This window comes from Amphiura filiformis, unplaced genomic scaffold (genome assembly GCF_039555335.1).
Source record: "Amphiura filiformis unplaced genomic scaffold, Afil_fr2py scaffold_82, whole genome shotgun sequence".
NCBI lineage: Eukaryota > Metazoa > Echinodermata > Ophiuroidea > Amphilepidida > Amphiuridae > Amphiura > Amphiura filiformis.
The window spans coordinates 176,858-193,412 of NW_027305546.1; the positions used below are offsets into that span (position 1 = coordinate 176,858).

The following is a 16,555-nucleotide window of genomic DNA, read 5'->3' on the forward strand; positions in this document are numbered from 1 at the left end:
CACCATAATATTATACACTTGTCAATCAAGAAACCTCTCTATATGTTACGGTGATGACATTCAGTTATACAGATATTTTAATGTATCTTATCCAAACTCCATGAAAACAGCCTCATCTAGCATCACTGAATAAAACACTGGATGACCATAAAATCTCTGGAAGCTAAATGATGAGGAGATAGAGTTTTCTATTAGGCGCATCAAATTATCATACACATAGCTTATCTCCTGCTATGCTAACAGTTGGTGATGATTCCATCAATCCAGCTCTGCAATCCAGTATGCAACCTCTGTGTTATATTTGATACACAGATGACAGTGGCTGCACATATCATATAGGCCTACATTGTATCCCTGTAATCTATTATAAATTAGCAACTACATAAAATATCAATTGGTTTCAAGGACCATGGCATCTACTATCTGGTGGTTTGTGCCTTGATCTTGTCCCAAATGGACTATGGCAATGGATTGTTATTAAGTTCCAATAATGACATCCAAAGACTTCAGGGCAGTTCTTATTTGCTGCATTCTTGATTCTCTACTCTCTTGTTCTTTGTGTTGTTGCCTGTTAAAAGGCTGCTTCAATCTGCAAACTATTGAAGGAATCCTTACTCCTTAGACAGTGCTAGTGCCTGCAGAAAAGTTATTAATGAGAATAACATGAATATTAATAATAATTAACACAACATTTTCAGACCTTTCTTTTATTTAAGAAATAAAGGGTAATGCATTATCCTTTACACCCAAATAATGTGTCCTCACCCATTATTTAAACGTTTTTACTGCCAAGGACACATTATTTGCGTGTAAAGGATAATGCTGCACCCTTCATTTCTATTCTATTACCAGAAAATAGTGCGATTAAAGAGAAAATATCATTTTTTGGCACAAATATTTTCAGTTGTTTACTTCAAGGTGGAGCGTGTATCGCGGAAATATTGCACAGCGTAATGCTGTGCGTAGAGTGTGTTACGGCGCTTGACCCATTATTGCAGAATAATGGGCTCTCATGTGACGTGTTTAAAAAAACTCACAATGCGCGATTTTGAATAATGGGTCGTAAGAGTAATAGAATTATAAATAAGTCACAGAATTTTTAAAAATTATATACGGTAGATATTTAAGGTGGCAAACTTAACTATGGTGTTGTGCACAGAATTGCTTTAAAATTATCGAACAGGATGTGATTTTTCAAAACAGCTTTTTGACTTATGCAAATTCACAAAATCCCATTTAAACACTTTTCTTTGCTGATTTAAGTTAAATGAACATAATGGATTTGACATAGCTAGCTATTGTATCTGTAAGGTGTAGTATTTGAGTTAGCGATCTGAAAATACAAATAAAGACAAAATGCCACCTAAAATGGTCAATATGTTCTATATACGTCTTTCATAAGGCGAGTTAGAAGGTAGCATGAACTAGCAGCATTTGCATTCGAATATTGAGACAAGTAAAGCTGACACACATGAGGAATGGTATTGGTTTTATTAAGGAAATCCCAATGATTGATATAAGTAGTGTCATTTCCACCCCATTTGCATGATGTTTTTTGGGAGGGTTAAAATGGCAAAACTATTGCTTAGATATATTAAAAAACAAATCAAGAAATATCAAGAAATAATTGCAAATTTTCATTTATGAAACTTGCAAATCTAAGCTAAACTTATTTAACATTCGGCCGAAAATTCTGCCCAAAACATATAGTGTAAACCTTAACTCACCTCTAGGAAGATCAATTGCAAAACATCAGATGCCCTGACACCCAAACTCGCAGCCAATGGCTTCACATGTTCATTTACTTCATGAAGTTTGCACCATTCTTTAAAATATAAAACACAAAAAACATAAATGTTACATGTTACATGTGGGTAAAATATAGAAGATTAAAATTGTGCTTTACAAGATACCCATGAATACCGCAACTTTGTCACAGGTGGGATAGGATAGTAAAGATGATTTGATTGAAACAATACAACATTCCCTTGTATACCACAACTTTGTCACGGGTGGGAAGGGACACCTAAATCATAATTTTAATTGTGCTATACAACATTCCCTTGTATACCACAACTTTGTCACAGGAGGGACAGGATACTACAAATAATTTACATTATATAGCACAATAGATAGTGTCCTGTTCCACCCATGATAAAGTTGTAGTATACATGGGAGTGTTGTATAGCTGAATGGAAATCATCTTTGTACTCTGTTCCACCCATGATAAAGTTGTAGTATACATGGGAGTGTTGTATGATAAAGTTGTAGTATACATGGGAGTGTTGTATAGCTCAATGGAAATCATCTATAGTACTCTGTTCCACCCATGATAAAGTTGTAGTATACATGGGAGTGTTGAATAGCTCAATGGAAATCATCTTTGTGCTCTGTTCCACCCATGATAAAGTTGTAGTATACATGGGAGTGTTGTATGATAAAGTTGTAGTGTACATGGGAGTGTTGTATAGCTCAATGGAAATCATCTATAGTACTCTGTTCCACCCATGATAAAGTTGTAGTATACATGGGAGTGTTGAATAGCTCAATGGAAATCATCTTTGTGCTCTGTTCCACCCATGATAAAGTTGTAGCATATACATGGGAGTGTTGTATAGCTCAATGGAAATCATCTATAGTACTCTGTTCCACCCATGATAAAGTTGTAGTATACATGGGAGTGTTGTATAGCTGAATGGAAATCATCTTTGTACTCTGTTCCACCCATGATAAAGTTGTAGCATACATGGGAGTGTTGTATAGCTCAATGGAAATCATCTATAGTACTATGTTCCACCCATGATAAAGTTGTAGTATACATGGGAGTGTTGTATAGCTCAATGGAAATCATCTATAGTACTCTGTTCCACCCATGATAAAGTTGTAGCATACATGGGAGTGTTGTATAGCTCAATGGAAATCATCTATAGTACTCTGTTCCACCCATGATAAAGTTGTAGTATACATGGGAGTGTTGTATAGCTGAATGGAAATCATCTTTGTACTCTGTACCACCCATGATAAAGTTGTAGTATACATGGGAGTGTTGAATAGCTCAATGGAAATCATCTTTGTACTCTGTTCCACCCATGATAAAGTTGTAGCATACATGGGAGTGTTGTATAGCTCAATGGAAATCATCTATAGTACTCTGTTCCACCCATGATAAAGTTGTAGTATACATGGGAGTGTTGTATAGCTCAATGGAAATCATCTTTGTGCTCTGTTCCACCCATGATAAAGTTGTAGTATACATGGGAGGGTTGTATGATAAAGTTGTAGTATACATGGGAGGGTTGTATGATAAAGTTGTAGTATACATGGGAGTGTTGTATAGCTCAATGGAAATCATCTTTGTGCTCTGTTCCACCCATGATAAAGTTGTAGTATACATGGGAGTGTTGTATAGCTCAATGGAAATCATCTTTGTGCTCTGTTCCACCCATGATAAAGATGTAGTATACATGGGTGTGTTGTATAACACATTGGAAATCATCTATAGTCCTCTGTTCCACCCATGATAAAGTTGTAGCATACATGGGAGTGTTGTATAGCTCAATGGAAATCATCTACAGTACTCTGTTCCACCCATGATAAAGTTGTAGCATACATGGGAGTGTTGTATAGCTCAATGGAAATCATCTACAGTACTCTGTTCCACCCATGATAAAGTTGTAGTATACATGGGAGTGTTGTATAACTCAATGGAAATCATCTATAGTACTCTGTTCCACCCATGATAAAGTTGTAGTATACATGGGAGTGTTGTATAGCTCAATGGAAATCATCTATAGTGTTCAGTTCCACCTGTGATATAGTTGTAGTATACATGGGAGTGTTGTATAGCACAATGGAAATCATCTACAGTACTCTGTTCCACCCATGATAAAGTTGTAGCATACATGGGAGTGTTGTATAGCTGAATGGAAATCATCTTTGTACTCTGTACCACCCATGATAAAGTTGTAGTATACATGGGAGTGTTGTATAGCTCAATGGAAATCATCTACAGTACTCTGTTCCACCCATGATAAAGTTGTAGTATACATGGGAGTGTTGTATAACTCAATGGAAATCATCTATAGTATTCTGTTCCACCCATGATAAAGTTGTAGTATACATGGGAGTGTTGTATAGCTCAATGGAAATCATCTTTGTGCTCTGTTCCACCCATGATAAAGTTGTAGTATACAGTACTCTGTTCCACCCATACATGGGTGTGTTGTATAACACATTGGAAATCATCTATAGTCCTCTGTTCCACCTGTGATAAAGTTGTAGTATGGGAATGTTGTATAGCACAGTGGAAATCATCTATAGTACTCTGTTCCACCTGTGATAAAGTTGTAGTATACATGGGAGTGTTGTATAGCACAATGGAAATGATCTATAGTGTTCAGTTCCACCTGTGATATAGTTGTAGTATACATGGGAGTGTTGTATATAGCACAGTGGAAATCATCAATAGTACTCTGTTCCACCTGTGATAAAGTTGTAGTATACATGGGAGTGTTGTCTAACACAATGGAAATCATCTATAGTGTTCAGTTCCACCTGTGATAAAGTTGTAGTATACATGGGAGTGTTGTATAGCACAATGGAAATCATCTATAATGCTCCGTTCCACCTGTGACAAAGTTGTAGTATACATGGGAGTGTTGTATAGCACAATGGAAATCATCTGTAGTGCTCTGTTCCACCTGTGATAAAGTTGTAGTATACATGGGAGTGTTGTCTAACACAATGGAAATCATCTATAGTACTCTGTTCCACCTGTGATAAAAGTTGTAGTATACATGGGAATGTTGTATAGCACAATGGAAATCATCTATAGTGATAATATTGTTGTACACATGAGAGTGTGGTATACACATGTAGCACAATGGGAATCTTCAATGTCCTGTTTCACTTGTGAGCATGATAAAGTTGTGGCATACACTAGAGTGTTTATTCTAGTCTTTTGTTGCCTACTGAAAAGTTGAACGCGAGATAATTTCTGTTTTCGGTTTGGGAGTTATGTTAATTTCTGACATGAAAACGTGACATGAGAGAGTTGATGCTAATACAGACAAGAGAAGTGTCTAAATTTTATGGTCGTAAATTAGCGATAAATTGTACGGCTTCAATTGACTTGCGTAGGGTGTATAGGTACTTCCGCCTAGGCGGGAGTGGCTCATGAAAAAAGCCCTGCAATCGCGAAAAAATAGGTCATATGATTATGTAGAGATGAAACGGGGAATTCTTTTCGTCCAAAATACACCTTAAAACTTGTGTGTCCGAGATAGTAACTCGGGGCCCGACTTAGTAACCCGGGGCCTCAACTCGGGACCCGAGATAGTAACTCAGGGTCCAAGATAGTAACTCGGGCCCGACTTAGTAACTCGATATCTGAGTTAGTAACTCGGGCCCCGACTTAGTATCTTGGGTCCAAGATAGGCCCGAGATAGTATCTCAGACTTAGTAACTCTGGGTCCAAGATAGTAACTCGGGGTCCGAGATAGTAACTTGGGGCCTCGACTTAGTAACTCAGGGTCTAAGACAGTAACTCGGGGCCTCGACTTAGTAACTCGGTGCCTCGACTTAGTAACTCGGGGTCCGAGATAGTAACTTCGGGGCCCGACTTATTAACTTCGGGGTCAGAGATAGTAACTTGGGGCCTCGACTTAATAACTTGGGGTTTGAAACAGTAACACGGACCGCGAGATAGTAACTCGGGGTCTGAGATAGTAATTCAGGGCCCGACCTAGTAACTTCGGGGTCCGAGATAGTAATTGAGGCCTCGACTTAGTAACTCGGGGTCCGAGATAGTAACTTGGGGCCTCAACTTGGTATCCGAGATAGTAACACGGACCCGAGATAGTAACTCGGGTCCGAGATAGTAATTCGGGCCCCGGACTTTATAACTCAGGGTCCGGGATAGTAACTCGGGTCAGAGATAGTAAGTCGGGGCCTCGACTTAGTAACTCGGGGTCTGAGATAGTAACTCGGGGCTTCGACTTAGTAACTTGGGTCAGTACTCTGACTTTATAACTCAGGGTCCGGGATAGTAACTCGGGGTCAGAGATAGTAAGTCGGGGCCTCGACTTAGTAACTCGGGGTCCGAGATAGTAACTCGGACCCCGAGTTACTATCTTGGGGTCCATGTTACTATCTCAGATACCAAGTTACTAAGTTGAGCCCCCAAGTTACTATCTCAGACCCGAGTTACTAAGTCGAGGCCCAAGTTACTATCTCGGACCCCGGGTTACTATCTCGGGGTCTGTGTTACTCAGGCATGAGACTGCACTTTCCTAAAAAAAAACTGAAAAAGCGCGTGAAATTGGGCAAAAAGTACCAAAAACAGGCTGAAATTAAATAAAGTTGCGGAAATTTTGAAAATAAAAAAACTGAATTCAGTTTTTAAACTGAAAATTCTCATGCCTGGTTACTATCTCAGACCCGAGTTACTAAGTCGAGGTCCGAGTTACAATCTTGGACCCCAAGTTAATAAGACGAGGCCCCGAGTTACTATCTCAGACCCCAAGTTACTAAGTCGAGGCCCCAAGTTACTATCTCAGACCCAGAGTTACTAAGTCGGGGCCCGAGTTACTTAAAGTCGAGGTTTTTTTTATTTGTGAAATCTTTATTGAGGGATTTAAACTACTTCAGTGGCAAGCACTGCTTTCCAAGCAGGCCCTCATACAACAATATTTACAACATTTTTACAGAATATTTACAAAATAACATGATGTTTAAAATATATACAAGAACATGAATAATAATGTGAAAGAAAGAAAATAATGCATCTCAAGTACATGAACGATATAAATCAAAAATACATACAATATGATAATAAATGATTATGATTTAGCAGATATGTGACGTGTCATGTCAAAAGGAGACACTTTTGGGCAGGTTAAGAATTTTGAGGTTTTTACATATCTTAAATGTCGAGATATTTTGCTCCACAACGCCGTTTTCCCCAATGAAATCGGACATTCCTAAGCGAAGATATTGAGTTCGGAAGTTGTGGTATTATAAAATTGGAAATTGAGATATCGGCCTTTAAAAATATTATTTACAATGTTGAGAGTAGGAATTAACTTGAAAAATGTCTCAAAAAATACAAGATGCCAGTTATATTCCGGTCTGAAACTATCAGACAATATTTTTAACATTAATAACATCACAAATTCGCAACAAACCCGAATTGTGAAAAAATCACCCACCAGCAGATTTTTGGCTATTTCTCTATTTACGATCCTGCCCAAAAGTGTCTCCTTTTGACATGACACGTCACATATAATGATGCTCGTCTTGAATTGATGCAAAGACAGAGTTTCAAGGTTTATACGATATGATGGTGGTAAGTTATTCCATAAATTTGAAGCTCTTACAATAAATGTACGTTTACCACTATTAGAATTATATTTAGGCATGATCAATGTGTTAGAAGAATGACTCCTTGTTTTGTGATCATGAACATTATGGACAAAGTCAAATTGATTACATAAATATTCAGGACACATATTTTTGATACATTTGAAGGTAAGAATAATCATGTGATTAGACCATCTATCACAAAGTTTAATCCAATTTAAAGAATTTAACATGTCATCTACTGGTGTTCTAATATCAGCAAAGAGAATTGTTCTAGCTAATCTGTTATGAAGTACTTGAAGCTGATCAGTAGCGTAGCCAGGGGGGAGGGGGGGGGGGGCAGGGGGGGCAGAGTCCTGACAAAAACTGAAAGAAAAAAGTGCCCCTCTGACAAAAAATAAAAGGGAAAATCAGGAGGGCAAAGGAAAAGAAAAGGGGCAAGGAGCCCTTTTCTACCGAAATTCAGCCTGAAAATACACAATTTTTCCGTGCTTCGCGCGCTTATTGCAAAGATTAAGCCCTTTCCATCCTGATAATGGGCGAAAATAGTGTAAAATACCATTTTTTTTGCGCACATCGTCCCAATAAAGCCTTTTGTCTCTATGTATTGTATGATGCAACTGTAATTTTTTTCGTCTGTGCCCCAAAAATTTTATTTTGCCCCCCTTACAAAAAAAGCTGGGTACGCCACTGAAGCTGATATTGATTGGTTGCAGAACAATTATTAGACCACACACTGCTGGCATAGTCGAAATGTGGAATTACAAGAGCATTAGAGAGCATAACTAAGGTTTTATGAGGAAGGAAATACTTAGCACGTTTTACAACACCAATTCTCTTGGAGATATTTCCAGATACATAATCAATGTGTGATGACCAAGACATATTACTATCAAACTTAATACCAAGATATTTGAAAACATCAACTCTTTCAATAATTTTGTCATCAAATGTGAGAGTTATGTCCTTGTAATGATTAAGCGTATGATTAGTTCCAAAAACCATAAACTTAGTTTTATCAGTATTTAATGTGAGCTTATTAGCTTTAAACCAGTTAGCAACAGTTTTTAGGTTAGATTCAAGTTGCATTTTTAGGTCATCAGCATTTTTTGCTTTACACATAAGAGAAGTATCATCTGCATACATTACTGTCTTACAAGTTACAACATCAGGTAAACAATTAACAAAAATTATAAATAGCAGAGGACCCAAGATTGAGCCTTGAGGAATTCCAGTATTATAAGTTTTGAAATCTGACAGAAAAGAATTCACATGCACAGCTTGAGCCCTATTACTTAGGTATGATTTAAACCAACCAAGTTCATTACCCTTAATACCATAGTCAGCAAGTTTATTAATTAGAATTTCATGATTTACCGTATCAAAAGCCTTTTTAAATCCAAAATATAACTCCTGTTGCAAAACCATTGTCCATATTATTAAGAATATAATCTTGAACATCTAGTAAAGTTGTTGTTGTAGAATGATTGGATCTAAAACCAGATTGAGAATCAGAAAGAATATTTCTACTACAAAGATAATCATATAATTGGTTATGAACAGTTCTTTCAATAATCTTTGAAATAATTGGCAAGACAGAAATCGGCCTGTAATTGCTTACGTTATTCTTATCACCAGATTTAAAAATTGGAGTGACTTTGGCTTTCTTCCACTCATCAGGAAATTTGGAACTGTTTAAAGAAATGTTACAAATATGAGCACGTGATTTTGACACATAAGGTGCAGCCAATTTGAGCAGTTTTACATTGAATTTATCTAAACCTGGTGACTTATTATTATCCATATTACATATTTGGTTATATACAAAATCATAGGATACAGAATAGAATTTAAAACTCTCACTATGGTTACATCGAAATATACTACTTTTCCCATCATTACATGGGCAGATGATATCAATATTATCAAATTGTTTACTAAGTTCTTCACCAACTGAGGTGAAGAATTGATTAAATGAGTCAGCAGTATCTTTACTGCTGCCCATTTTGGCTTATAATGTTAGGCACATTTGGCTTACCTTTTGTACTTGGAATTACTTCTTTAAGTGTTTTCCATAACTTTTTGCTATCATGTACATTATCATTAATTGCCCTTTCAAAGTGCTTCTTCTTCAAATAAAATTTCATATTATTAACTCTATTTCTAACTGACTTAAGGCGTGTTTCTAGTGGGACCGTTTACCGGTAAAAAGACGGTAAAGGGATTATTTCTGCTCAATAGAAACTGACCTTCCCGCTATTTACCGGTAAACAGGGCGAGTTTTTACGATAACGTTTTCCTTCTTGAGGAAGGAAAATAGCGGGGCGCTTACCGATAGCGTCAATAGAAACTCACTCCGTTCGATTGAATGCGCATACAGGGAAGAAAACGGAAGTTGAGTCGCGAAATTGACCTCTGCATCATCAATGAGCTAGCTTGTTTATGTATTTACCATGATTATACCATTCCGTTCGCAAAAATTCTTAGGCCTAATCACATACAAATATTTGACTCACTTGCTATAAATAAAGTAAATGGAAGAAATATTCATAATGCATTATCCCTGCATTATACATATTATGCTAAATATTTAACATGAGTTATGATTTATGACCCTAGTAAAGCCATGAAATAAAACAACAACAACATCAGCGGATGAATCCAGCTGTGCATGCGAAAAAAAATAGAAATCAACTTCGGATCCATGGGCGTTGTGTGCTTCAGAAAATTAGAAAGATTTCATGAATTTAATATTATGTTGTTGATGTTAAATTACTATTTGCTAAAAAGAATTAACTGAAATTAAACTGTGAAAGATTAAATTCTAAGACCTATTTGTTTTTGCGCGCAACAATACTGAGTACTCACATCGATATCACTGAGGGGGATTTCCCAAGCAATGGCGTATTTTGATGTACGAGAACGAATGAAAACGCTAATAAAAAACCCATTATTTTTCAGTCTTCTTTTCTCATGTTTGCTACCTCATTTTTAGCCAAACAATTAAGAAAATACTACAATATTAAAATCCACAATGCTTTGCGATTGACCGAGGATTGACCCCAGTGCACGACCTTTCGCCGGCAAACTTTAAAGGTGTGTCAATTCACGCTGTTCATCGAGTGTTTACCGGTAAACAACGTGCAATGGAAACTGACCGTTATCCGCCTTTCGCCGCTATTTGACGGCGAACAGTTTTACCGGTAAAATGCAGGGAACTCAATAGAAACACGCTATTAGCCTTTTCCCAATCATCAGGGTCATTGGTTTTATGAGCCTTGGCATAAAAATAATCCCTATCCTTACACAATTTAAGAAAATTACTGTCTACCCATTCAGGGAGATGCCCTTTATACGCTTAGTTTTATAAGGTTCATGTTCATCGCATGCTTCATTAAACAATGATTGCCACTTAGATAGAGCGTCATCAACATCATCAATACAGTTTACTTGTTCCCAATCAATATTCTGAATTGTGTTCACAAAGAGTTACTATCTCGGGGTCCAAGTTACTGTTTCAGACCCCGAGTTACTAAGTAATTAAGGGCCCAGGGTGTAGACATCACCCTGGGTGTAGACATAATTATTGCACAGTCCCTATAGTATTGTGTTGTCGTGGATACATGTAGTTGATAAATTACTCGATCAAATCATTTGGATAACGGGGTACTACACCCCTGCCCAATTTTGTGCCTATTTTTACATTTTTCTCAAAAATTATAGAGCATTGGTGACAAGTAAGATATGTATACTATATTATAGGGGCAAGGACTACAACTGCTACACTGGAAATTTTATTTCAGCACAGACAGCAGTTGTGGAGTTACAGTCAAAAATTAGGGAAAACCAATATTTGATCAATAAATCAATAACTACTTGCCTTGAGTTGCTGAATTTTCAGTGCAGTAGTTATAGTCTATATCTGGTTCCATACAGCAATACGCAGTATTGCTGTCTGGTAAGCAGGTACGAATTGAGACGTTGTGAATTGAGACATCGGAGCCGGTCAAACACAGAGGACTAGCCTACATCCTGTATCCTACTATCACTCAAACAAGCAAATCTCTTCACGAATTCACTCACCTTGCGATCCAACATCATCAGTTGAAACAAACATCTAAGTTTCCAAAAACAACTTTGTCATTCCTCAAAACTACAAGTAACTTCATTAATAAAAAATTGAAATCATACTATTACCCGTTATTGAAAATTTTGTTCGATTTATGTGAACCAAAAGAACGCATACGAGTCGAGTTCAGTTTACCAAAATGGTAGCTCCTGCCTCCTGGTCACCTCAGATATGACGTCAGTATCAAGCTGCTTATTAAGCGGTGGATCGGATTGGTTGAAATCAACGCCACGTTTTTGACCTTACAGGGGTCAGAGATATGCATATTCATGTATGAAAACAGCGATGCGGATATAGTATCATCACCGAGAACTGAGAATTGCGACATTTTCGATGTTTGTACCGGGAATTTCAGACACGGAGACTCCATGGAGATTTCTACAAATTCGTCCAAAGGTAACCAACGGGTTGGGGATCGCATTTTTAACTATCACTAAATGTTTGAATTGAGGTCGGCTAAAAAGTAGACAGTTTCGGGGACTGTAATTGGTGTAGATGTCACATTTTGAACAGTGAGCGATAAGTGACCAATTTCATGCTCAGCACAAGTGACTATCTTTACACAGGGTAGTTATAGTCCTTGTCTCTATAATATACATATCTAGGCCCTATATCTTACTTGTCACCAATGCACTATGATTTTTGAGAAAAACACAAAAATAAGCAAAAAATTGGCTAGGGGTGTAGTACCCCCTTAAACATAATAGATCCCACACAATTTAAAACCAACATAACCCAACATCTACAAGAAATAGACTAAAATTTGCATGCATGCGCATATCAACCTAACCGTTTTACTCCTCTAGGACTGTTGGGCAGTATCAAGATCAAGATGATGTGCAAATTCCAAGTTAGACTTCATCATGTTCTTGCTGTCATTGACATATTTGTAGAGACGACTAGAGTCCCGCTATATGTCGAATGTATGGACTAGGGTAGCCGAAACATCATGGCCCTGTTCCTTCCTCACTAGGGCCATGAATGCCCCTACGTCACGTAAAAAACGGGCACCGTGAACTCATGTCGCGGTGATGACGTCCACACTGACGGCATCTATTTATAGAAAAAATTCAAAACATTTTCCATCCTCAAATGTGCTCAAAATTTACGAACATGCACCAAATATGTTTTGTTTAAGTCTCATCTTCACGTGAGGAATGGTAGGAAGTGGTATTTATGAGAAAACGTGGTATTTTATGTGTACCCTGGACCAGATATGCTCAGGAGTCTCAGACCTTCGTGCGGAGAAGGACAGTGGAAATCAGGGGTACAGCATTAAGGCCCAAAAGTCGGGGTTGTTTTCCTGTGTTTTTCACTCCAGAGCTTGCAGAAAATCCAAATACATGGGGTGAAAATTAAATCTTGGGGTGAAAAATATTTTGCAGTGTAGTCAGGGGTAGGAGTACGGTCCAAAAGTAGCTAGAGGGTCAGTTTTCACCCCCGAGCTTGCACATATTTCCAATAGAGGATGAAAAATTAATATTTTTTTAATTTAGGGGGTCATTCACCCCCGCTACCCCTGGTGGAAATCGTAGTGACAGACGTGTGAGTACCTCGGGCTATATGTAGGACTAGGGAGCCAATTGTCAAAAGCCGTAACTCACACATATTATACGATACACCCATTGAATGTGTGTCATCAGTCCAGTCATATCGGCCTTGTAGGAACCCATGGATTAGGTCCATGTACACATACGATGGGTGTACCCCGCTAGAGTCCCGGACTAGAGTTTTAAATTATACTATGTAGTATGTACAGTACTCGGAGAACGTGGTTGTGTATATTTTTTCTGTATACATCGCTATTTATAGAAAGGATAAATCAACTTGAGAAAATATTGTGACTTGCTCAAGTTGTTATACTCGCGTACATACTCACACTGTACAGGGTTGTACAGTATCATGTATGTACAGTGCAGAAACTATCACAGCTTTTGGTATTAATATTGGTAAGCTTACGGTACCATAATTCATTGACCTCATTAAGAAACTGGACGAAATGTACACTTACTGTTGTTTAAAATGCTTGAATTCCGAAATTACTGGTTAGAAACTGGAACAAAAGTACACTTTTCTATAATACTGTGGTTTAAAATTCAACCGCCGTGTGTGTGTTAATTAATTTCACTGTGGTGACGAGCTAGATCTAACCATCATTCATGATCTGTACGAGTCGATTATTAAAAAAATGTATGACGCGGATGACGTAGAGTTCATTAATATTCATATATACTACTACGATTTCTTCATGAGAGGGGTCTGGCACACGACACCGGGGATGAAACCGGGGGGGGGGGGTTCTCAGTACAAATGACCATACGGGGACGTGCCGCAAATATGGGTAGCATTTTCAGCCTCTTGGTATATCAATGACCCCTTTTTCAAAGCCTATTTTGGTATATGAATGGGTCCTTTTTTCAAAAATTTTCAAAATTTTCCCAAAATTTTGGGAAAATTTGTAAAAACTAGGACAATTTGGGTTAAATTCGGCCGAAAATTTTGACTTTTGGTATATCAATGGGTCCAAATTTCTTGAAAAATTGGTATAGGCCCTATTTATGGGTCCACTCAAATTCTCAGCGGCACGTCCCTACCAAAACCAAACTTGAGTACCCCCCGGGGAATGAAAGTTACTGGAAGTTGTTACACCTCTCAGTGTGCCAAGCTGGAATAAGAGAGGGCAGGCTAACTGACATCCAGATATGTTGCCTACACATCACTGGGGTATACTACCAATCGCGAGCTTTCTCCATGATTGTTCTACTAAAATGTTAAGTCAAAAAAACTTTTTTTGTCCTTATACTTATAAATATTGTAATATAGCTCTAACAACAGGTGCATTATGCTAGCTTGTTATGGTAAATATAGTATGTGTACGGTCACTAATATATATATCCCCGAGTCATGACCTGTAGCCTAATTCTGCCTCAGGGTTGTGTTATAATGGCTTATGTGTGTAAAACTCCCTATGGGGATAGTTGTTATACTGTAACAACCTACCCCATGTAACAACCTACCCCAATTACATTTTTGCATGTGTTGAACTAAATTTTGTTTCAATTTTCAGGTTTAAATATTTCATATGTCTACTGTGTATTTTGCTTTACCTAGAGCTGTAATTGTTCTACTGTTAATGATGCCAAGAACCTGGAAAAGGAAGACAGAGAGGGGAAAACACCTCTTAATGTAACTTGGAAGCTGCTGCCCAACGTGTTGGAATATGATGATTCTGTGCGAGTTGCGGCTGACCATAATATAAGAGCATCATAGTTTAATATAAATGAATTTATTATAGAATAAAAATGATCTAAATGCTTCTAAAGGCCTATATAAAAGGTCCATAAATTATTATTAGTAGTAGTTAATTAGTTGTTTGATGTTTTCATGTTTTGTATGCCCCAAGTTTTAGTTAACATAATGTGCTAACCACAGACCCAAGATGGAGTGTTCGAGTTCTTTCATTGGAATTAGATGGAGCAAAATGTCAATTTTGTAACGTCCATCCCCGGTCTCCCCTACAAATTAATTTTCAACTTGCTCCAATTTTGCCAAAATGGTGGCAAATTGTCCGTTTAGGGAGTGTTCAGAAATACTTTTTGGGGGGGGGGGGCTCGTGTGAAAATTATTTTACCCCCCCCCCCTTCGCGAAGACAAAACTTTTCAGGGGGGCAAAAAAAATTGCCGCAAAAAGTGGAAATTTACGTGATTTGGGGGGTTTTGCCTCAAAAGTAGGGGGCAACAAAAATATTTGGGGGCAAATGCCCCCTTGCCACCCCTCCCCCCCCCCCGTAGCGCCGCCACTGCTCTTAATGACCAAAAACTTTTTTGACCCCCCCCTCATATTGGGTACAAAATATTTTGACCCCCCCCATTATAATGTACTATTCTTCATATTAAAGGGAAACTTAACGATACTAAAACTTGTATTCATGCGCAGTGAAATATTGTACCAAAGGTGTGGAATTGTGGAAATCTTGTCATTTTATAAAGCAACTCATAGTATGTTTTTGTGCCAGAATTAATAAACCATCCATTCAGTGCCGTAGCGTAGGGGCACCGGATCTGATCGCGGGACACAAGCCGTTTTTTGGAAATTTTCCTATGGGATTTTTTAAATTTTGCAATCGATTGGGTGGGGGCTGGGGGTACGTGCCCCCGTGCCCCTATGACGCTACGCCACTGCATCCATAATAATGATTTGATCGGGTATATACTTGATATATTTTGATAAATCGTTCAATACCGTGGTACTAGGGCGGTTAGTCCTACACGCCGCTAGTCCGACACTCCGCTATTCCGACACGCCGCTAGTCTGAATCTGAAATGCACTGCACCACTCCGATACGCCGCTCGTCCGAATCTATACACTCTGCCTGTCCGAGTGCCGCTAGTCCGAAAATGAAAACCACTGCGCTAGTCCGAAACTGAACATCACTGCGCTAGTCCGAATCTGGAAAACACTCCTTCAGTCCGACACTGCGCTAGTCCAAAAAAATAATTGCACTAGTCCGAAACTGAAAACCATTGTGATAGTCTGATTTTGAAAAACACTGCGCTTGTCCTAGACTACCCCGTAGTCCACTTGCCCATTGTGCATACTTATTTAAGCTTAAAACTCTGATTTAATTAATGTGTGCACAATTGATAGATTTTCACATCTGATCTTTTCAGTCACACTCACCCTAATCCCTCTGTTTGTTAGCTTCCCAAGTGGACTACTGACTTTGGATTGTGGTTTTCATGCTTAACACGGCTGCCTATGAGCTTCTATGGATGAGATTGTCGGAAATCTGGCCTACTAAAATTGGCCATGATGTAATGCATCTTTAAATGGATCTGGCTTGTGATTGGTCGCCTAGATCTCGTTATGGTTTAAATCCTCCGGGTACCTGTCATTACCATTAATAACTACATGGTACAGTTTGTCCACTCTGAAGTACAAAGTGACAACGCGCGCGTATACAGCGAGTTAACAGTGCGTAGTGCTGCGTCTCTGCTGCAGGTATGCGTGCCTTCAAAGTCGGCACAATGTGTGCGTCTGCGTCTGTACTTTGTACTTCAGAGTGG

General features: G+C 38.3%; 1 long non-coding RNA gene across 1 annotated transcript; it reads right to left on the minus strand.

The window, feature by feature from the left end:
* Positions 1 to 238: 238 nt before the first annotated feature.
* LOC140144792 (uncharacterized) lies at positions 239 to 13,628 on the minus strand. Its single transcript, XR_011857939.1, has 3 exons — positions 13,500 to 13,628; positions 1,728 to 1,825; positions 239 to 635 (listed from the first exon to the last, which is right to left on the minus strand). It is a non-coding gene; the product is annotated as an uncharacterized lncRNA (long non-coding RNA).
* Positions 13,629 to 16,555: the final 2,927 nt, after the last annotated feature.